Source organism: Monodelphis domestica, chromosome 4, assembly GCF_027887165.1.
Source record: "Monodelphis domestica isolate mMonDom1 chromosome 4, mMonDom1.pri, whole genome shotgun sequence".
NCBI classification, from domain to species: Eukaryota; Metazoa; Chordata; class Mammalia; order Didelphimorphia; family Didelphidae; genus Monodelphis; species Monodelphis domestica.
The window spans coordinates 323,355,195-323,378,589 of record NC_077230.1 but is presented as its reverse complement, the minus strand read 5'-3'; the positions used below and the strand labels follow the sequence as shown (position 1 = coordinate 323,378,589).

Below are 23,395 nucleotides of genomic sequence, written 5' to 3'. Positions count from 1 at the left end.
ACATTCGATGGCGCTAAAAAAGTTAAGAGTTCTGACTTAGGGGGTATGTGATAGTAGTCTTCAATTTCTTGAATTGCTCTCAGGAAAAAAGTATTAAATTTATTCTCTCTCTCTCTTTTTGTCTACCTCTGCCAGGAGGTCAGACCTAGCAACCAAATAAATTAGATTTGGGCTCAATATAAGGAAGAACTTTCTAATAATTAGTTCTCAGCAGAACTGATAGTCTGCTTCCTGTCTCTGGAAATACTAACAGAAAAGATTAGACGGCAATCTGTCAAGAATAGTCTAAAGCAGTGGAGGGACAGAGGACAGTAAGACCACAAAGTGCTGTCTCTTGACCTCATTGTTTGTGATCAACCAAGTAGAGGACAGGAAATGGGCTGCATCCCATCCTCTCTGCTGCAGCCAATCACAGGGCTTGTCTCCAACACAATCACATCTACTTTCTGCCCATTACAGTCTAACACTCCTCCATTCCACTCCTTTTTGCTTCTGTTCAAGCTCACAAACATCTATCTCCCTTCTGAAATGATTGTGGGCCCCTGAGGATAGTCATAACTAACCCCAGTGAGCACACACAGCAGAAGCCACATAGGTATCACTAGAAAAATCTTCTAGCCTCATTCCAACCTCAAACATACCCATAAGGGGAAAAAAGGGACAGTGATACCCAATCAACAAAGTTGGGAGACTATATGTAAAACCAGAGGCTTACATGTCGGTCTCAATGGTTGACCTATTTATCCTATAAAAAATTGCAAGGATACATGCAGGGTCTTGTCAGAGAGCATGCTGAGTATGACAATAGTCACCGGGTCAAAGTTCTGTCTGAGGCTTGTTCTGTTTGCCTGTTGGTTCCTACTTCACCCAGATGGAAATATCTGACTCCTACTGTCTCTTATCTTCTCCAGCATGGTCTTCCAACTGTCCGTGACTCACTGATTCTGACCCCTTACCAAGAACATCATCTGCTGCTTACTTCTCCCTGCTGGGTATCGACCTCTCCGCTGCCCTTTGCAGCTGTTCCCTGGGTTCTCACTGCTGGGGACCCTCTGTTAATTGTTGACTGACCCACATCTGGCTGAACTGGAAAGTGGGTAGAGATGTGGACTGGCTGACCTCTAAGGGCACTTCCAACTCAACTAGCATGGTGTAGGGGATAGAAAATGGGCTTTGGAGTCAGGAAGCTTGGGGCTAAATCTCATCTCTGACCCTTGCTGCCTGTGGGACTCCACGTTGGTAACTCTACCTCTCAATCCCCCAGAAACTCTCTAATACCATAAAGAAGAGACTATAGAAATGTTAGCTCTTACTAATATTATTATTTTTTTAACCCTTGCCTTCCTTAGAATCAATACTATGTATTGGTCCCAAGGCAGAAGAGTGGTAAGGGCTAGGCAATGAGGGTTAAATGACTTGCCCAGGGTCACACAGCTGGGAAGTGTCTGAGGTCACATTTGAACCTAGGACCTCTCTCTAGCCCTAGTTCTCAATCCACTGAGCCACTCAGCTGCCTCCACTAATTTATTATTATTATTATTATTTAAAAAACCCTTACCTTCTGTCTTGGAATCAATACAGTGTATTGGTTCCAAGGCAGAAAAGTGGTCAGGACTAGGTGATGGGGGTCAAGTGACTTGCCCAGGGTCACACAGCTGGGAAGTGTCTGAGGCCAGATTTAAACCTAGGACCTCCCATCTCTAGGCCTGGCTGTCAATCCACAAGCTCATTGAAGACAGAGTCTAATTCTAGTTTTTGTCTTAGTACATGCTACACCTAGCACAATTATAGGTGCCTAGTAATCGCTAGCTTAATGCTTGTTAAATATACAAATCAGTGGCCAGGGTCAATTGAGCATCTATAATTAGCCTCAATTTTTAAATGAGGAAAATGAGACATGGGAAGGAAGAGCAGAACTCAAATTTGAACCTAGGTATTCTGCTTCCAAATCTAGGACTCTTTGTACTAAATCACATGGTCTTAGTGAAGCTTTACTTTCTTCTCCCAAGAGAGCTAGAAATAGCACTTTCCCTCTCTGTTTCCCAATAATCTGGGGCCTGAGGAGTCCTGAGATTCTTTGCTATCTGACCATCAGGCTTCCTGACCTAACTCCTGGTGGGGCTTCCTGTGTCTGACCTGAAAAAAATCACCAAGTAAAATTCCTATGAAAAAGGATTTCTGTACACTAAAAGATCAAGGCCACATACTATAGCAATTATTCAGAAAAAAAACAAACTGACTTTTGCTGGAGTAACTCAGGAAAGGTTAATAAAAACAGAACTGGATGAATTATTATTTTCTATCACCCAATTACATGAGAGCATTTCACTGTGTGCTGCTTGAGCTTCTCATGAAAAGGCTACAAGAGGTACTAAGGGGACCTCTAGGCAAATCTCTTTTTTTTTGGCCAAGAAGAGAAGAGTGCAATTTGATATATGGACATAGTCTAAGAAGTCTAGAAGGGGAAACATCCAGTCTTTGGCCCATTCACTCAACATCACTCTATTTATCTGACCAAACTATCAAATAAATTCTTAATCCTGAGCAGTGTGAGCAATGGTTCTTCAGAGGACACAGGGAAGCATTTGGAAGTCATCAGGCTGCCTCTTAACCGCTCTGATTTGAAATACTTGAGTCTGGAGCTTCTGATCCTATTTTAACTACAAGTGCTTGGAGAGACTGATAGACGGTATGATCAGAAGAGGAGTTATTAATGCTACAGACCGAGGGCTTGTATAGTGCCCCGTGACTTTGAGTAAAAGTGCAACCTTTCATTCAGTGGTGAGTGAGATGGCAGGATAAAATAAAGGAAAAAAAGAAAAGCAATGAGAAGAGATCCGGATACCAATCCAACAGAGAAACCACAACAGTTGAGTACCAGGATGTCTTCCCATGTTTGGTCTGCAGTGGGATCAGCCAGCCTTCCTTCCCATTATCATTTTCATTCCCAAGTGCAGGAAGGACAAGTGCCAGAGCAAATAAATTCTCTAGTTGCTGGATTTCTATTTGTTCACAGAAGAGGTATCACACTGGTGACTGTTGCTTTTACATGGAATTCTCTCCTTTTCCTTCACCTAATCCTTTGGGAAACAGATCACAAGTTCTCTGTGTTTCCTTTGTCCTGTCACTATTATATCTGAGCTCAGGGGAAGTAGCTACTGGCTGTGCATAATCTGTCCAGTCACATTTCCCCTGGACATCTCCACCCATGTTTGGTGGCTAAAGCCCAGTGAGAGTGATTGGGTTGAAGTTTGCTTTCTGCCTTCCTTAAAAGAGAAATGCCATGGCCTCCACCCGTAAAGCTAACTTGGTCAATCAGTCATTTATAGCTCAGTATAAACAGGTTTTTAATCAGCTTCTTTCTTGAAAGCAAGGATGTAAGGGAGAGGTGGAAAAACTTTCAAAGAACCATAGATTGAAAGGTGGAAGGGTTCTCTAATTATCTCATTTTATAGGTGAGGAAATGGAAGCTCCAGAACTCAGAACATTGTCTGGCCACATAGAAGGTGTTTAACAAATGTTTACTGACTATATTGTTATGATAAAAGGATTTGCCCAAGATCATCCAATTAGCAAGTTTCAGAGGCAGGATTTGAACCCTAGACTCTCAGGCTCCAGAAGCAGCACGTATTCTCATTATTATAAGGTTGTTTAGCCATTTTCAGTCATGTCCATTTGGGATTTTTTTGGCAAAGATACTGAAGTGGGTTCCTTCACCAGCTCATTTTACAGCTGAGCAAACTGAGGCAAAAGGAGTGAAGTGATTTGCCCAGAGTCACTTTTAGCCAATAAGTGCCTGAGCTCAGATTTGAACTCAGGTTTTCCTGCCTTCAAGGCCTGGTGCTCTTTTCACTGTGTTACCTAGCTGCCCTATATGACAGCAAGACCTAGAAAATAGATTCCAGTTTTCTTATGAGGTTGACTAAGCTAATTCTGAAGTCCTTTCCAACTATAAAATTCTGTGATGCAATGATAGTTAACAGCCTCTTTAAGCCTCTACATTTGTCATTTATTAATCGACAGGCACATATTAGATACTTAGTATGTGCCAGGCACTGTACTAGGCTAGGAAGACAAAAATAGACAATGAAAAGTATTTACTCACAAGAAGGTAATATAATTTACAAAATAAATGTAAGAGAAGAATTGGGGGTGAAGCACTAGCCACTGGGGCATCAGGAAAGGCCTCATGTAGGAGGCAGCATTTGAATGGATCCTGGTAGGAAATTGGGGATTCTAAGGGTCACAAGATGAGGATGGAGTGCATTCCAGGCCACAGCCGGAGCGAGGCCACGGAGGGTTATGTATGAGGAACAGTAAGAAAGCCAGTTTGCCTGGACCATAAAGTGCAGTAAGGGAAGTGCAGTCATATGTAGTAACAATGGTAAGGTAGGTTGGGGTCCAGCTGTAAGTGGCTCTCCATGCCAAACTGGGGAGTATATATTTGGTCCCAGTTCACATAGAGAAGCACTGAAATTTACTGAGTAGGCAAATGGCATGGTTAGACCTGTGCTTTAGGAAAATCATTTCGGTGGCTCTGAGGAGGGATTATTGGAAAGAAAAGAAAAATGGGGCAAGAAAATTAATTAGAAAACTGTTGTAATAGTCTAGCTGAGAAGTAATGAGGGCCTAAACAAGGGAGGTAGTTGTATGAGTAAAAAGAAGAGGTCAGATGCAAAGGATGCTGTGAAGGTAGAAATGATAAAATCTGTCAACTAAATGAATGAGAGTGAGGAGTCCATCCAGTATAAGCTTGAGGTTCAAATTTGGATAACTGGTCATGTTGTAGTGCCCTCAATAAAAACAGGGAAGTTTGTAAGAGGTCTGCATTTGGGGTAAAAAGAAAATGAGATATGGGTTATGTTTGAGTTATACATGGGGATCCAGTTTGAAATGTCAAATAGGCAATTGGTAGTGCAAGACTGGAGCTCAAGGGTCTGCCTACATACTGAATAGATAGGACTGAAAGTCATCTTGTCATTTTTTTAGAAATTAAATCCATGGGGGCAACTGGGTGGCTCAGTGGATGGAGAGCCAGGCCTAGAGACAGGAGGTCCTAGGTTCAAATCTGGCCACAGCTGTGTGACCCTGGGCAAGTCACTTAACCCCCATTGCCTAGCCCTTACCACTTTTCTGCCTTGGAGCCAATACACAGTATTGATTCCAAGATGGAAGGTAAGGTTTAAAAAAAAAAAGAAATTAAATCCATGTAAGTTAAGGTCACCAAGTAAAAGACTGTAGAGAGAAAAGAGAAGAAAACCCAGGAAAGAGTCTTAGGGGTACACCCACAGTTAGGGGACATAATGATCCAGAAAAAGGCACTCAGAAGAGAAATTCAGAGAGAAAGGAGAACCAAAAGAGAATTAAGTTATGAAATTCCAGACAAGAGAATATCCAGATTGAGAAGGTGCTCAATAATGTTAAAGACTCATCAGCAGTCAAATCAAGGATTGAGATCAAGGAAAGGCGACTTGATCTGGTAGTTAAGGGAATATTGGTAACTTTGGAGCAAGCATTTGAATGATGAAGTTGGCAACTTTAGGAAGTGGGGGAAATATGTGCAGACAGATTTTTCTAGGAGATTGGCTGTGAAAGGAAGGGGACAATATAGCTTCAGGGAAGGGTAGGATCTAGTGAAGGTTTTATTAGGATAGAGGGGGGCTTGAGTGTGCTCAAAGGAAGCAGGGAAGTAATTAGTAAAAGAGGAAGAAATTAAAGATTAGAGAGAAAACTGGGATGATTGTGAAAGTGAACTGCTGGAGAAGATAGGAGGGGATAGGATACAGGATCAAACATACATGCAAAAGAACTAGCCCTGGCAAGGAGAACTTCCTCTTTGCCACCGTCTAGAATAAGGGAGAAGAGAATATAGAAAGAATGTCAAGGAATTTTGAGATATAGATTATGTGAAAAGAGGTAACTCATCAAAAAGGGCCAACATTTTCTCAATCAAGTTTGTAGCAAGATCATTAGTTGAGAAGATGAGAGGTATAGAAAGTGTGAGGAGTCTGGAAGAGAAGGTGTAGAATAGTCTCTGTGATGAACAGAATAAAGAATTGAATAGGGAGATGTAAAATATGTCTACATAGCAGCTAGGGCTTAATTGAGATAAACTTATAAAAATATATGTTCAGTAGACCTAGTTGGCTTGGTTGAATAACTTCCTCAAACTTTATTCAGTAACGCTTTGAATAAAAGTGGAGGACAAGGATGGTGGGAATCATCCAGGGCTGGGGACTGCCAAAGCATGAATGGCAGTAGGACAAAAGTGCAGGAGATTTGAGAGTAGGGAGAACACCTGGTTAAGGCGGAAAAGTTTACAGAGCAGACCAGAGATGTCCAATATGAGGCTAAGAGCTACATGGACTCACAATATTCCCAATCTGCCCAAGTCAGTTAAAAAGGTAATTGGGAAGTATTTGGCAAAATAAATGAAAATACAACAAGGCACAGATTATATTACATTTCAAAACTAAGTCAATATGTGGCCACAATAGTCCTTATGTATGGTTACCCATCCCTCACCCTTTCTATTTGAGTTTGACAACTCTGGAATTAAAAAAACCCTTTGCCCCAGGTTTTAATCAACATCACAGAACAATGTGAATTCCTCTTTCTCCTGGCAGATAGCTTCCTTTTTCATTTTCTTAAAATATTCGGATTAGGAACTTCAATTAATACAAACATTCCATAAAACACTAGTGAGAGTTGGGAATTGTAATATTCAATACACTTATTTTCTAATGACGGAGCTAGATTTCCCAGTGGAGTAAAAATGCTTACAGAGTTAGAAAAACATTTTTGTGATTTTGCAGTCAGTCCATGGATAGAAAAGTGTCATTACCCAAAGGAAATAAAGAATAATGACAGCTCTTCCACTAACTAGCTGTGTGACTTTGGGGAAATCAATTAATTTCCTTGGGCCTTGGATTCCTTATGCATAATATAAACTAGATGAACTCTAAAGTTTTTTTCAGTAGACTTTGAATTTATATGAAATTATAATTTAGAAAAAAGAAAGAAAAGCTGATCTCCAAATACTGAGAAACCTTTTTCCAGATTTCCTGAAATGATGGAGAGACAGAGAGAGAGAGAGAAAGAGAGAGAGAGAGAGAGAGAGAGAGAGAGAGAGAGAGAGAGAGAGAGAGAGAGAAAGAGAGAGAGAAAGACTTTAAATCAGAATTTTATCTTCATCAAGTTATAGAAATGAATTATTATTGTACAATAATAATTATGGTATGTGAAATATTCTGAGAAAGATGGGAAGATTTGTATTGAGCTGATACAAAACAAAACCAAGAAAACTATATACTCAGGGATCAGAGAGTAATGTAAAGAGAAGCAACAAAAAGAACAATGAGATTAAATCAGGATTGAAATTAAAGCAATGCCCAACCTTGATATCAGAGGACTGATGATGAAACATCTTGACAGAGAATTGTTGGTCTATGGATGCAGAATGCTACATAATGTCAGATAGAGTTGTCAATTTATTTTGCTTAACTTTCTCTTTTTCACAAGAAAGGGTCCTTTGGGGAGAGTAGTAGGTAAATTACAGATACAAGTGCTAAAGCGTAAAAATTGCTGAGGCTAATTTATCTAGCTCAGAAGCATAAGGGGCTTGTTGACCCCACTGTCTCCACAAAGTCTAGATCTGCCAAATATCAGGCCTAGGTTACCGAGTGCCCCCTTTGGCTTTTTCCTTCCTATGTTGAATTTTTGAAGTCACTTATAGCAGCATTTCCTCTGGTACTATAGAAAGTCATTAATATTGTTCAACAAAGGGAACTCATCTGAACTGCAATCAGTCTCTTAGTGATTTTTTCCTGTGGGTGACAAAGTATGTTTCTCCTAAGTTGATAATAAAGTACTGAAATTGCACATAAGGGATCAATCTAAGAATGCAATTTAGAAGATAAATCAGCACTAGGAAAGTGGCATCAATTATTATACAAACCTACACTTTAACAAATCAATGACAAAGAATCACATTTAAGTACTATGAGGGCATGACTTAGGCCACAATACTGGTGTTGAAATATATTCAACTAAGGTCACAAAAGGAATTTTATTTGGAAAATGGGAGAAAAAAGTCACAGTATCCTAGAATCCTAGAATTAGAAGGGACCTCACAAATCATCTAGTCTAAGCCATGTCTTCAACAGCATATCACACAATTATAGTAAAGGATCTGAATTTGGAACCAGAGGACCTGGATTAGAAATATGATTCTATTATTTATTGTATTACTCTGGGCAACCCATTTAACCTCTTTGAGCCTCAGTTTCCTTATCTGTAAAATGATGAGATTAATGCTGATTATCTGTAAGGTCTCTTTTAGTTTTTAATCTATGATCCCATTCTGAGACGATCCTTTGCTTGGAACCTCTATTGAAAGAGAACCTGTTATCTCCTATAGCAGCCCACTTCATTTTTTGACAACTCTAATTATTAGGAAGATTTTCCTTATAATCAAATGACATCTATTTCTGAAATTTCGATATATTTGTTTTTAGTTCTGCTCTCTAAAACAAAGAATAATGAGTTTGCTCCTTCTTCCATATGATAGCCCTTTAAAGATTGTATCCAGGGTTTTCCCAAAGGTTAGACTAGTATGACCAGTTCTTGCCAAACCCAGGTTATTTCTTAATATCAGACATTGAAATTACCAGCAAAGGAGGAACAGTTGTGTATTTAAGCCAACAGGGGTATGCAGCTGCCTCCAATTCCCTGAACCCAGGAAGTAGCTACAGATCTGACATTTGAGGAGGAGGCTGATCAGATGAAGGAAGGGGTGTGAAGAGAAAACTATTGTTCTCTTGGAATAAGATTCAAGAATTGAATTATTAAGATTGCTGTTGGGTTGAATGCTTAAAAGTTGATTTTTTCACTTTTTCTATTACTATTTTAAAAATATATAATATAATAATATAATACATAAGATTTGTTATATGTAATAAATGATAATTTATTATCCAAGAGAAACAAATTCTCACATTAACTATGCCCAAAACAATCTGATTCATTCTTTCTTCCCCATTCCCTCACACTCTTCCTCCTTCCCCCAAGAAGGCAGGAAATATAATTGTATAATATATAGTTCCCTGTTTATTGTGTGAAATAAAACAAAAATATTTTTTCTTCTAGAGAAAAATTCATGGAAGAAATAAAGTGAAAAATGGTATATTTTAATCTACATTTTGGTTCATCTGTTCCTTGTTGGGGGGGGGGTAGATATATCCTTTTTTGTCATGAATTCCCTGGAGTTGTCCTATATCTTTGCCCTGTTGTTAATAGTTAAATCATTCACAGTTGATCATTGTGTATTATTGTTGCTGCTGTGTACAATGTTCTGGTTCTGCGCACTTCCCTGTGCATCATTTCATTTAAGTCTTTCTGGGTTTTTTTGTGATCTATCTGTCATTTCATATGGCACAACAGTATTCCATTACAATCAAATATCACAACTTGTTCAGCCATTCCTCAATAGATTGACATCCCTTCTGTTTCCAGATCTTTACCACCACAAAAAGAGCTGCTATAAATATTTTAGGGCAGATAGTTTCTTTCCCTTTTTCCTTGATCACCTCAGGAAATAAACCTAATAATGGCATTCTTTGTTTAAAGGTTTATATGGTTTTTAACTCTGATTATAATCCCAAATTGTCCTCTAAAATGGTTCCACCAACAATGTATTAGTGTCTCTATTTTTCCATATCCAATCCAACATTTAAACATTTTTTTGAATGAGGGCCTTTATTGAGTGAGCACTGTTCATCAGTACGTTTCTAGTGGATTCTTCTAACGTTATAAAGGCAGAATAACCACCGAACAAAAGCCAAGTCAGCTTCTCTCCTTTACTTATCAAGCAGCATGAGGATATCAGGGTTCTTCACAGAGAAGATGAAAATACCTTTTCTTTTTTACAGAAAAGTGACTCACTGGGCTTCTTGAGGCAGGAGTAAGACAATGACGTTCCCAGCTGAGCAGAGGATCTTAGGTTGACTTTGTCCTGGAACATGCACAAGTTTTGCTGGCTGCAAAACGAACAATATTCTCTAGGGGCTTCCATGCTGTGTGAAGAAGCTTCCCATTGAAGTCCAGTCCGTCCCCCTCAACTCATCTTTCTTCCTCTTGCCCCTGTACGCACTTTTATGTGCTTTGCTGCTTTGTCCCAGTGTTTTCAAAGCAACCTCCTTCTGTGTGCTTTTGTTAAACATTCAGAAGAAATTGTTGTAAGACCCCATCATAAAGGCACCTTCAGAACCATTCTAGCAGCTTCCCAATGTGTCAAATATGCAGACATTTTCATAGAGAGAACAATACTTCAGAAATAGTCATGAACCTTGATATATCTCAAGAGGCCTGCTTTGCATGCAGAGAGCCCATACTTTAACAGAAAAGTAGTCTCAACATGGATTGAATAATGGGACTAAATTTCATATTGTATAAGAGGGAAAGGCCAGAATCAATGGAAAAACTTGAATTTGACAACCTATCTCAGGAGAAGAGGAAATGGAACCCCAGATGACTTCGGGGAATGGTGTGGAACTTTTCAGTCAAGCTCAAAAGGGAGCAGTTGGAAAACTGGAAGAGGTTCTTTGCTCCTGGAGCAGAGGGGAGAAGGAACTGACCCTCTGCTATGAAGATACCCATTTTCTCAATCCTTTTGCTTGAGCCGTAGAAGAGCTTATATTTCAACTGGTGACACTTTTAGGATAAAGACTTTTGTCCCTTTGGAGAACCTCAGAGTTTATCCTGAAGAAGACCCTGGTTCAAATTCCCCAGATCTGTACAGGAAATAGCTAGGGATTTCCTTTTTCCTCTGTCCTCATTACTCTTTCAACCCTTTATACCTAAATAAATAGATAAATCTTGATTTTAATAGAGACTTCAATCTGACTCAATGTGTTAGGAGGGGAACTTCAAAGAACATCATTTAAAGAAAGGGGGTCTAAGGGGAAGGTTACTTACCCTTTTAGTCCAGTCAGAACTGACTCCATTTGTTAACAGCCCAACTTGGGGAAAGGGGAGGAGGGAAGGAAGTTTTACCTTATATTTATTCCCCAAGGAGCTGGAACTCTGGTTCCTTTTTCAATTTCCCCACTGATATAATTTTTGCACCCCATATGGGACTAATACAGTGTCAGATATTGAAGAAATGATTTCTGAAAAGAATGACCAACTGCTGGGAACTTCAAGATCTTCAAAAAACTTGGAATGCCTGTCACCCAAGGATGAGGAGTGTCTTTATGGTTCCTTTGCTGCTGCTGTGGAACACATCACACTGATACAGGTGTGTAGGACTTAAATTAGTATCCAACAACTCCAAGTATTAATTTTATAAAGTTTATTCATAATCACTTGAAGTAGAAGGAATAAAAAGGAAATAGAAGTAAATAAACCTAATTATTTAACAAAATTAAGACCATGTGACTAAGTTCTCCTTGCCTGTTTAAAAAACCCATTCCTTGGGGGCAGCTGGGTGGCTCAGTGGATTGAGAGCCAGGCCTAGAGACAGGAGGTCCTGGGTTCAAATATGACAACAGACACTTCCTAGCTGTGTGACCCTGGGCAAGTCACTTGAACCCCATCACCTAGCCCTTACTACTCTTCTGCCTTAGAACCAATATATAGTATTAATTCCAAGGTGGAAGGTAAGGGTTAAAATAATAAATAAATAAATGAATAAATAAATAAATGAATGAATAAATAAATAAATGAATGAATAAATGAATAAATAAATAAATAAATGAATAAATGAATAAATAAATAAATAAAAAGCCTGCTCCACCAAAGCTCTGACAGGAAGACAAGAGACTGAGAGTCAGGGCTACACCAAATGTATATCCTCCCTTCATCAGCATGTAATGTGAGGAAAGTGGGGTGCTGGGAATTGTAGTTTTTAGGGTAATAAATTCTAATTACATAGGTGGATCTGTGATCAGTTGCATCAATTCTTTCATGTTGACAGGCTTAATATTGAAAATGCTGAAGCTTTTATGCTTCAAGGGTCAGACTTATTCTCTGATGAGTCTGTTTCATGATCACTGTTTACAGAAATGGAATTAATATGGGGTGTGTGTGTGTGTGTGTGTGTGTGTGTGTGTGTGTGTGTTGGTGTGTTTGCAAAGATCTTTCAAGGGCTGGCTTCCACCATCAGGTTCATGGGCTTCAACATGGAAATCCAGAGTGCCGTGATTCTGAATGGATATCAGAGTCTCCCATCTTTGTCTTTTAGGTCATAGCTTTCTGCTCTCTTGTCCAATTCACTTATTTTCCATAATTGAATAGTTTTATCATTAGGAGACAGCAGGAAGTGAGCAGCATTCTGTTGAGGCAACCACTGCAAAGCCCAAGGAGAGCATCAGGTGACAGTATGAGACATGCTATGGATCCCAATTATGTGGTGTATCAATTGCCTTCCTCAGCCAATCAACTAATGTTTATTAAATGCCTACTCTATGGAAAGCCCTGGGATCAATTCTGGGGGACAATCAAAAGCGTATCTGAGACATGGTGCCTGTTCTAATGGAGTTTACAGCCTAGACATTAACACCAATCTCTACAATACATAATATTACTTTTCTATTACTCATACTTAGGTAGGAGAGGTTTGAAACAGAGTACAATGTGAGGTTTGAAAAGGAAGTAGTTACTAAATGGTGATGTCAAAGAAGACTTCTCATTAGAGATCTTAATTTTTTTATGTCATGGATATGGCAATCTGGTGAACCCTTATCAAAGTAATAGTGGGTTTTTTAATTACTTTTTTATTTCATTTTATTTATTTAATTATTAAATTACTTTGGTAATTTAATTCATCATTTGAAGAGATCCTACATTTCGGTTAGAAGTCAGTGAAAAGAAAGATGATTTTTTTTCCCCAACCAAGTTCATAGACTCCTTGAAATTCATCCAAAGACCCTCTGAGGATCCACTGATCCCAAGTTAAGAATTCCTGCTGCAAAAAGCATTGGAATTGGGCTTTATAGGACAAATTAGAGGAGGTCAACAAGTGAAGATGGTGAAGCAGCTTCCTCTGAAAAGGGATTCCAGTTTCTGAAGGTCAAGATCTAGATTTCCCTAATGCTCAGGTTACATCTCACCTGCTAAAATACAGGTTCTCAATCTTTACTTTTTTTTTTAACCTTAAGTTAAAGAAGGAAAGAATGGACAAATATCAGACAAAAGGAGTGGAGGGAAAGGTAAACATCTCTTCTTGCTGATTTTACTTATGGTTATTACATTTAACTTAATCTCTGATCATCTGAAGTTCATATATGTCAAGACCACCTTTTTCCCCCAGAGACTTTTCTCAACAAAGGTGGTTTGTTCAAAGTTGTGATTCCTTTTCTTTAGAGAAAGGTGAGCTTAAAGAGAAGAATAGTTTCTTTTTCACAAAGTCAAAAGCATTCATCAATGGCCTTGTCACAAAAGAATCTAATCCTTTCTGTCTATGATTAGAGCTAATGGGACAAGGACCATGATCATTCTGGTTCTCTGTTCTGGGCTCCCTTTCTGTATCACTGTCAGGAGGCCAGAACTGGTGCTTTATCTCCTACAAGGTGGGGCACACCTGACACAAGCAGAGACATCAAAGGTGGAGAGTGGGGTGCGGTGCAATGAGATAGTTTAGCAAGTTAACTTGCTGTTGGCTTGACTTTGTCTGAACTTTAGGATCCCCTGCCAGTAGAAAGAGCATTCTCACTAGAGTAGGAAGGGACCTCAGGGGCCACCAAGCCCAGTGCCCTCATTGATGAGGAATGATGTTTACACATAAAGAGTTTCTTACTCCTTGCTTGACTTACGTAGCTCTTGCTAGGTCCAAGGATGAATCTATTTTTTTATTAGTTTCTTTTTCCTTCTTTGCAAATGTGTAATTTTATTTCAGAAAACTCTGATATCCTAAAATCTCTGATTGGAAGCAGTATTAGAGGGCATCTGTCTACTTCAACTTCTCACCCAAAACAGGACCCTTCTTCACAGAACCCCAGAAAGGCATCTCACCTGTTTAAATTGCTCCCACCTCTAGCTTGAGCTCCAGGATGGATAGAGGAAATAAGGAAGGAGGGAGGGAAGGGAGGAAGAAAAGGAAGAAGAGAGGGAGGAAAAAAGAGAGGAAGGGAAGAATAGAGAAAGGGAGGGGGGAGGAAGGAAAGGAGGAAAAAAAGGATTTATTAAGCACCTACTATGTGCCAGGCACTATGCTAAGTGTTTTAGAAGTATTATCTCATTTGATCCTCATAACAACACTAAAGGGAGTTGCTATTTGTATCTCCATTTTACCTTTGAGGAAACTGAGCCAGAAGTGGTTAAGTGATTTGCCCAAGGTCACACTGCTAGTAAATATCTAAGGCTAGATTTGAACTCAAATCTTCTTGATTCCAGACCCAACCCTCTCTCCACTGGGCCATGTGAAGATTAAATTTAACTCTCCCCTGATTATAACAATGAAAATACTTAACTCTCCCCTGATTGTAAAGATTAAATTGTAACCCTTGTCTATTTTTAGATTTAATCCCCATAAGTGTAAGCACAGTACTTAAAAGTTAAGTATGAAGATCTGCCCATTTAGATCTAATCACCAAAAGTGCAAATATCCCACTTAATCATGAAGTGGGAGGTCTGTGACCCACGTGTGTGATAGTGGGTAATGAATCAGAATCAACTCACTACCTTCTGGGCAGTCCTAGAACAGGACTTCAACTGTGATTGGTACATGTAGAATTAGGGGAGACACAGGAAGTGACACAAGAGAAAATATCTTTAAAAGGAGCTGTTACTTCCTGTGAGAATTGAATTCTTCATGCTTTCGAGTTGAAGCTGGTGAAGAGGGCAGAAGAATCTGCTGACTACACTGACACATGGTGAGTGAAAGGCTAACTCTTAACTGCTGGATTTTTTCTGAAAAAACTATCCTCTGGAGAGACCTACTCTTGAGAGAAACTTCCCAGTTCCTCGGCTTTGCCAAGGCCGGTCGAAACCAATTCTCCCTGCCCAGAGGGGCCAGGAGTAAATTATTTAGTGATCAGGCTAGATATCTTACCTTATCTTCTCTCTGATTTCTTGCTTCACTCTTTCTACATTTTGTAAACAAATTGTAAATAAAATCTCTTGGAATTAAATTTCTGGCAACCACCCTCTTAAATAATAAAGTCCAAACCCTTTAAAAATTAACCCCATTTCCCCCTTACAGCCATCTAGATATCTACATGTTGCCTCATAATGGAGTTTTGTGAGGTTTGATTCTGATAATATACATGGAGTAGCAATGGGGTACCTCAAAAGAGCATTGGCATCTTAGTAAGGAAAAAAAAGGTTTTCTGGGTTTTAATCTTATCTCAACTGCAGTAAATTTTCAGTAAATTAATCAGCATCTCTAAGCCTCAGGTTCCTCATCTACAAAATGGACGTGATTAAAAACATTCACCTAGCAGGATTATTTTGAAGATTGAATGAGAAATGTATTTAAAATGCTCCACAAATCTTGAAGCAACACAAAAGTGTGCGTTTCTACTATTAGTATTTTGGAAGTAATTATGAACCTCAGAGAACTGAGTAAATGTGAGCTGTTATTATTGTCATATAAAGTGCTTTGCAAACTTCAAGGTGTTTTATGTATGTCAGTTATTGACTCCCTCTTTAAGAGGTCTAAGGGAAAAAGAGAGTTACTAATTTGGGGAACTCTGAGAAGGCCAAGATAAAGAAGGAATTCATTTCATTGAGAATTGCAAAAGCAAAAGCATTGAGATTGGAATGCAGAGGGTGTGTTTACAATAACAAATAGTCATTGGATTGTAGATCATTATTTTGAAACCAGAAGAGTCCTCAGATATCATCTATTTTAGGGAGGGTTCTTTACCTTTTTTTGTATTACAATCTCTGAAAACTTGGGGAAGCCTAGAAGCCCCTTCTCAGAATCATGTTTTTTTAAATGCATATTAAATAAAATATATGGGATTACAAAGGGAAACAATTATTCTGAAATATGGTTAGCAAAATATTTTTATTTTGTCCACCAATCCCAAGTTGAGCTCTCCTGATTTAGTCTAAATTCCTTATTCTACAATTGAGGAAACTGGGGACCAATGGGCTTAAATGACTTGTCCCAGACAGAGCAGAACAATTGGGTTGGATCTATAGACTATAATGGAAAAAGACTGTTACCTAAAACACTGAAAGCCAGGTGTTTTAATTTAATTTAATTTAAATACAGTTTAAAGTGTAATCAATAGACAGTAAGCAAATACTAGAAAGATTTTTAAGAAAAGGAGTAATATGATTAGAGAGGGGTGGATAGAAGTCCAGCACCAGTGTAAGGAGAGGGAAGAGAAGGAGGCAGGATGACCATTTCAGGGCTATTCCAATAATCCAGGACTGTAGTAGAGAAGACTTACACTGGGTGGGTGGCACAGTGAAAAGAGTGGGCAGCTAAATGGTGGATAAAGTGCCAGGCCTGGAGTCAGGAACACTCATCTACCTGCATTCAAATGTGGCCTCAGACACTTACTGGCTGGAAGACCCTAGGCAAATCACTTACCCCTGTTTGCCTCAGTTTCCTCATCTGTAAAAAGATAAAAGAAAAGAAAATGGCCAATCATGTCAATATTTTTGCCAAGAAAATCCAAATGGGGTCATGAAGAGTCAGACCTGACTGAGAGGACTAAACAATAGTGAGAATAAGGAGGATGGGACTAATAAGAATTGTGCCAAGGTTCGAGCTTCCCTTTGAGACTGTTTAAATCTCCTAAATGAACCTCTGACAAAGGTTTAATTACTCAAATTTACAAAGAACTAAATCAATTGTACAAAAAATCAAGCCATTCTCCAATTGACAAATGGGCAAGGGACATGAACAGGCAGTTCGCAGCCAAAGAAATCAAAACTATTAATGAGCACATGAAAAAGTGCTCTACATCTCTTATAATCAGAGAGATGCAAATCAAAACAACTCTGAGGTATCATCTCACACCTAGCAGATTGGCTAACATGACAGCTATGCAAAGTAATGAATGCTGGAGGGGATGTGGCAAAGTAGGGACATTAATTCATTGCTGATGGGATTGTGAATTGATCCAACCATTCTGGAGGGCAATTTGGAACTATGCCCAAAAGGCAATAAAAGAATGTCTGCCCTTTGATCCAGCTATAGCACTGCTAGTTTTGTACCCCAAAGAGATAATGGACAAAAAGACTTGTACAAAAATATTCATAGCTGCGCTCTTTGTGGTGGCCAAAAATTGGAAAATGAGGGGATGCCCTTCACTTGGGGAATGGCTGAACAAATTGTGGTATATGTTGGTGATGGAATACTATTGTGCTAAAAGGAATAATAAAGTGGAGCAATTCCATGGAGACTGGAACAATCTCCAGGAAGTGATGCAGAGCGAAAAGAGCAGAACCAGGAAAACATTGTACACAGAGACTGATACATTGTGGTACAATCGAAGGTGATGGATGTCTCCATTAGTATCAATGCAATGTCCCTGAACAATCTTCAGGGATCTAAAAAATACTACCCACAAGCAGAGGATAAACTGTGGGAGTAAAAACACCGAGGAAAAGCAACTGCTTGACTACAGGATTGGAGGAGATAAGACTGAGGAGAGACTCTAAATGAACACTATAATGCAAATTCCAACAACAGGGAAATGGGTTCCAGTCAAGAACACGTGATAACCAGTGGAATCATGCGTAGGCTATGGGAGAGGGAAAGGCGCCCTGGGTGGGGGGGGGGAAGGAAAAGAAAATGATTTTTGTTTCCAGTGAATAATGTATGAAAACGACCAAATAAAATAATGTTTAAAAATTAAAAAAAAAAATCTCCTAAATGAGATTATAAACTCCACAAGGGTTAGGACTGTGTCTTATTGACTTTTTTGCATAGCCCAGCCCATTTAATGTATTTAATAAATGGTTAATAAACAAATGGATGAAATTGCTAACATTTCTATAATGTTTTAAGGTTTGTCCACCACTTTTATATACATTATCTCATTTGAATCTTACAACAGTCCTGTCAAATAGATACTACAGATATTCTTATCATCATTTTACAGATGAGAAAACTGAGGGTCAAAGCAGTTAAAAAGCTCATCAATGATTACAGTTTTAGTAAATGTCAGAAGGATGTGAACCTTGATCTTTCTATCTCAGTTTCCTCATCTGTAAATGTGAGTGTTGGGGGGAGGACTTGAAAGTATCTTTCTGCCTTCGATCTATGATCTTTTGATGCCAAACAAAATACTCTAACCATTATACCATGCTGCCTCTTCGAATGAACAAGCCCTGGGAAGTCGACTGCTATCCAGGATTTCCTAGTACCATGGGCACTAAGGGTGGCAGAGCTCCATAAGCTTTCAATGAACCTAAGGCTACAAGCTAGAAAGGCAAATCTAGGGGGAAAGGTGACTTCTAATTGAATCTGGCACAACTCTTTATTAAGCCCTATTCTTTAATCATGGGGATCAACTGCCAGAAATCATTTAATTCCTTCTCTAGTGGATTCAACTAGTCAAGCTTCTTCTTTTGTCTCTTGCAAAAATGGGGCTTTTAGATGAATCATCTGTTTACTCTGTCCCTGCACTGTTTAGTCAGGGGCTCCAGGCACTTGGGGCAGCCAGTCTGTTCCCCTTCACAGCCCTGTTGTTTCCCGGGATAGTGAATTTAACATCTAAAGCCCCGAGATCAAACTTCCCTTTCCTCTTCACCTCTATTCTCCAAATAGCTTCCCCGAAAAGAAAACTGAAAAGAAAAGGGACTTTTTAAAAAGAAAACTCTGTTTAGATTTTCACATGCTATTTTAGATTCAAAAACTAAACATGTCTGTCCATTTAGTCTTCTTTTCAACTGTCTGGTTTTCATCAAACCAAACATCAGTCTAAACGGCTTGTGGCTGGCACCTAGGACAAAAGTAGATAGCAAAGATTGGAGTTCACTTATCAGCAAGAAAATTGATTTTTACTCTCAGTGGAAAGTGGAAAAAGCACTGACACTGGAGGAAGAGAACCTGGGTTCAAATTCTAGCTGTTACTTATAAGCTGAATGTCCTAAGACGAGTCACAACCTCTCTGGTCCTGAGTTGTACAGTTTCTTCATCTACAAAGTCAGATGGCTGGTCTAGATGATCTCCGAGATCTCTTCTGGAGGCGAATCTATGGTTTTATTATCCCAACGTATTCCTCAATGCAATTAATAATTCAACAAAGATTTAGTGGTGGCACGGTGGATAAGAGTATTGGGGTTGCAGTCAGGAAGATGAGTCTTCCTGAGTTCCAGTATGGCTTCAGATACTGATTTGCTTTGTGACCCTGGGCAAGTCACTTAACCCTTTTGCCTCAGTTTCCTCATCTGTAAGATGAATTGGAGAAGGAAATGGCAAACCATTCCAGGATCTTTGCCAAGAAAATCCTAAAAGAAGTCTCAAAGAGGCAGACACAACTGAAACAACTGAATGACAACAAATATTTACTGAACTCCAACTATGCCAGAATTCTGAGCTATGTATTTGGGAGAGGGACAAACAGACACAGAGTCCCTGCACTCATGGAACTTGCAGGCTACTAGGGAAAAAAGATGCATTTACAGCTATAATAGAAATAATATACAAATAGAATAGAGAAATACAAAACAAAATGTTTTATAAGGTCTGAAATGAGATTATACCAGTGTCCAGGCTTTGTGAATGAGGTGACAGTTGACAAGAGCCTCAACAGATGGGATATACAAATGGTTGAACCCCTAAATTCCCCCAAGTCTTTTTTTTTTCTCTTCTGTAAAACAGGAATAATAATATTTTCCCTACCTTCCTCACAGGGTGATTAGGATGATCAAACGAGCTAATGCCAGTCAGTTAAATGATTCTGGTTTTATTTTTGCAATGCTTCAAGAATATAGAATTTCACTGATGTAGTGAGAATTGTTACCAAGCCTCTACTGGAAGCCTCTCCATCTTGCCAGGGCTTGCTGGAGCTTATCCTCCACCGTCATGGACTTTAGGAATCTAGGGTCCTCTACAACACAATGAGGTCCTCGAGGAGGACTTTAGTTGTTATCTTTACAAATAATGTGCATAAGGGAGTATAAAAATAATAATTGCATTTAGACAGCCTGCTGAGATTCATAAAATGCTTTAGATATATTTTTTCATTCAGTCCTCAAAAAAAAAAGGGAAGCATCACCATTTTTTACCAATGAGGAAACTGAGGCAAACAGAGATTAAGTGACCTGCCCAGTAAAATAAACTGCTGATGAGAGGTTCAGTCCAGGTTTTCCTGATGCTAGATCTAGCTCTCTATCTATAATATTATGTGGCCTCTTAAGGATGGCCTAAAAAAAAACCAAGGAATGAAAGGGATAAAAGATAAAAGATTAAGTAAACTACTCAGAGCCCTCACTCGTGTATTACTGATACCTTCTGAGTTAGAAAGGGAGGGATTATGGCAAGAACATTGGGCAACATAATAAAAAATGAAATTATCTATATCATAACAGATAGGAAATAACTAATAATATGAAAGTCGCTTCTGAATTAGCTGCTAATATGATCATTAAGTGGTTAGAGAAAATGTCAAAATCAATAATAAATTAGAGAAAAGGAAAAGATGAGAAGAATGCATTGAATTGCGATTAAATATCTCAGACCTGTCTTATTCAATCACAGTAATGGTGCAAAAAATTGGAAATGATTAAAGTAAAAGACATTGTCTCTAATTGTCATAATTTCCTATAATTCAACAGATGTTTACCCAATAAAGGGAGTAAAAAGGTTCAGAAAAGGCCTTAGCCAGCTAACACTCAGACTCTTTGTCAAGTATATAAATATAGTAGCCGAATAACAACAATATAGAATATAAAGTCACTTGTAAAATATAAATGAAGAATATAGTAAAACACTACAGGTGTTACTTCACACACACACAAAAAGGAAGCGTGTCAAATAACTCAGGCCTAGAGATGGGAGGTCCTGGGATCAAATTTGATCCCAGATGCTTCCTAGTTATGTGATTCTGGGCAAGTCACTTAACTCCCACTGCCTAGCCTTTACTGCTCTTCTGTTTTGGAACTGATACTTAGTATTGATTCTAATAATGAAGGGAAGGGTTAAAAAAAAAACAGGGGTGGGACAGGAGTGGGGAAGGGAGTATGATAGAAGAGAAAATGAGTCCACAGAAAGTTTGGCTAAAAGGTAAGAAAGTCCCTATGTGCACCAAAGATTGATTGTTGTTGCTCCATCATTTAAACTTGTGTATGATTCATGTACCCATTTAGGGATTTCTTGACGAAGACCCTGGAGTAGTTTGCCATTTCTTTCTCCAGCTCATTAGACAGATAAGGAAACTGAGGCAAACAAGATTAAGTAACTTCCCCAGGGTCACACAGTGTCTAAAGCCAGATCTGAATGGAGGAAGAGGAGTCTCCCTGACTTAAGGTACTCTACTCTACTCGGCTACCTACCTATCCCCAAAATATTTATAGGAGCATTTTTTATGATAAAAAATTTGAGATTGCTTTATCTCAAATTTTTAGTTATCCCTCAATTCTGAGTGCCTAAACAAATTGTGACACATGAATGCATTAGAATACTCCTCTACATCAGTTATTACTTCTGATGACTGTGATGCATACAGGGAAGGATGGAAAGATCTACATGAAATGATACAGAGTGAAGTAAAAGACCCAAGAAAGACCCAAGAAAACAATGCAGTCAATAACCACACCAATATAAACACGAAGACCACACACACAAAATAAAAAAGTCAAGGTTGCCAAATTACAAAAAATAAGCATGACTCAAAAAATGTCATGAGAAAATTATTCCCACTTTATAGATATAGGCAATTCACAAGTGTGGTACGAAGCACGTCTTCATATTTTTTATGTATCGATCATGTATGCTGATTTCAAAAATCTTTTTTCTTTTCGTCTTTAAAGGTAATTTGTTTTTATAGATTGACTTTCTGGGAAGAGGAGGGGGAGGGAACTTGGGAAAATAGTGATGATGTAAAATCAAATAAACCTAATCATCACAAAGCAAAAAAAAAAAACAACAAAACAACCACAGGACAAAAAATAAACAAAGAATAGTATAGATTCTCTGGAGTTTCAGTAATGATATAACTCATTAACAACAGTGGAATCATGAAATTTATATTTTAATCATCCAGGCAATAATTATTGATTGATCATCCACTAAAATGCAAATTATGATGCTAGTCATTGGGGAAATAAATATGAAAGTTGCAACCATTAAAGAACTTATATCTTACCTTGCAAGATAACACCTCAGAATTCAATATGAGGAGTGAGAAATGGTATGTAAGATGATGAAGTTGGAAAGATGAGCTGTACCAGACCAAGTATAACCATAACAAATCTAATCTAGAGGTAACGCAATTTTGAAAGCATTGAAAATTTTATTGGCAATATATTAGAGAAGCTACCAAATCATTATAGAAAAAACACAGAGATTCACAGGATAGTTCTACAAGGCTTTTTAAGAACAGTTAGTACCCATATATTACAAATTGTTCTTAAAATTTGAGAAAGAAAAAACTCTATTAAAAATCTCTTTATGGGGGACAGCTGGAAGGCTCAATGTATTGATTGAGAGCCAGTCCCAGAGATGGGATGTCCTGGGTTCAAATCTGACCTCAGACACTGCCTAGCTGTGTGACTCTGGACAAGTCACTTAACCTCCATTGCCTAGCCCTTACAACTCTTCTGCCTTGGAACCAATACACAGTACTGATTCTAAGACAGAAGGTAAGGATTTTTTTTTTAATCTCTTGATGATACAAATATGGTTCTTAACCAGAGAAACCAGAACATGGAAAGAAAAACATAGACCAATATCATTAATGAATATCGATTTAAAATTTTTAAATAAAATCTTATCCAACAGATTACAGTAATTTATCCAAAAAATCATTCAATATGATCAAGTCATGCATTCTTTTGTTTTTTAAAATCCTTACCTTTTGTCTTAGAATCAATACTAAATATTGGTTCCAGTAGGAAATGGAGGTTAAGTGACTTGCCCAGGATCACACAGCTAGGAAGTAACCGAAGCTAGATTGGCACCCACAACTCCCCATCTCCAGGCTCTACTGAGTCACCTAGCTGCCCCCAAGTAATGTATTCTTAACCAAACTAGAGATAGTAGCAGTTGTGAGAGAAAAAATAACGGATTATTTGAAACTGAAACATTTCTGAATAGACAATATTAAGAAGGGAAATGGTTGAATCAGGAAAAAAATATTTTATCAAATTTCTCTGAAATAGGTTTAGAAACTAAACTATAAAAACAATTAATACATATATAAAATTAATAGTCATTTTCCAATAGATAGGTGGTCAAAGGATTTGAAAATACCATTCTCAAAAGAACTAC

The 23,395-nt window shown here is 38.4% G+C and overlaps 1 protein-coding gene and 1 long non-coding RNA gene across 3 annotated transcripts in view; one reads left to right on the top strand and one right to left on the bottom strand.

The window, feature by feature from the left end:
- LOC103106674 (uncharacterized) overlaps nt 1-10,885 on the top strand; it is a 45,126-nt gene extending 34,241 nt beyond the window's left edge. The window contains exon 3 of the long non-coding RNA XR_008911416.1: nt 9,930-10,885. This is a non-coding gene — a long non-coding RNA (uncharacterized LOC103106674). The remainder of the gene's footprint in view (nt 1-9,929) is intronic.
- Nucleotides 1-15,186, bottom strand: part of RUBCNL (rubicon like autophagy enhancer) — a 160,930-nt gene extending 145,744 nt beyond the window's left edge. Inside the window, exon 1 of one of the 2 annotated variants that reach the window (XM_056794868.1) lies at nt 15,050-15,186. The gene's annotated coding sequence lies outside the window, so the exon portion shown is untranslated. The remainder of the gene's footprint in view (nt 1-15,049) is intronic. The other variant, XM_056794871.1, reaches the window with a different exon arrangement.
- Between the last annotated feature and the right edge of the window lie 8,209 nt (nt 15,187-23,395).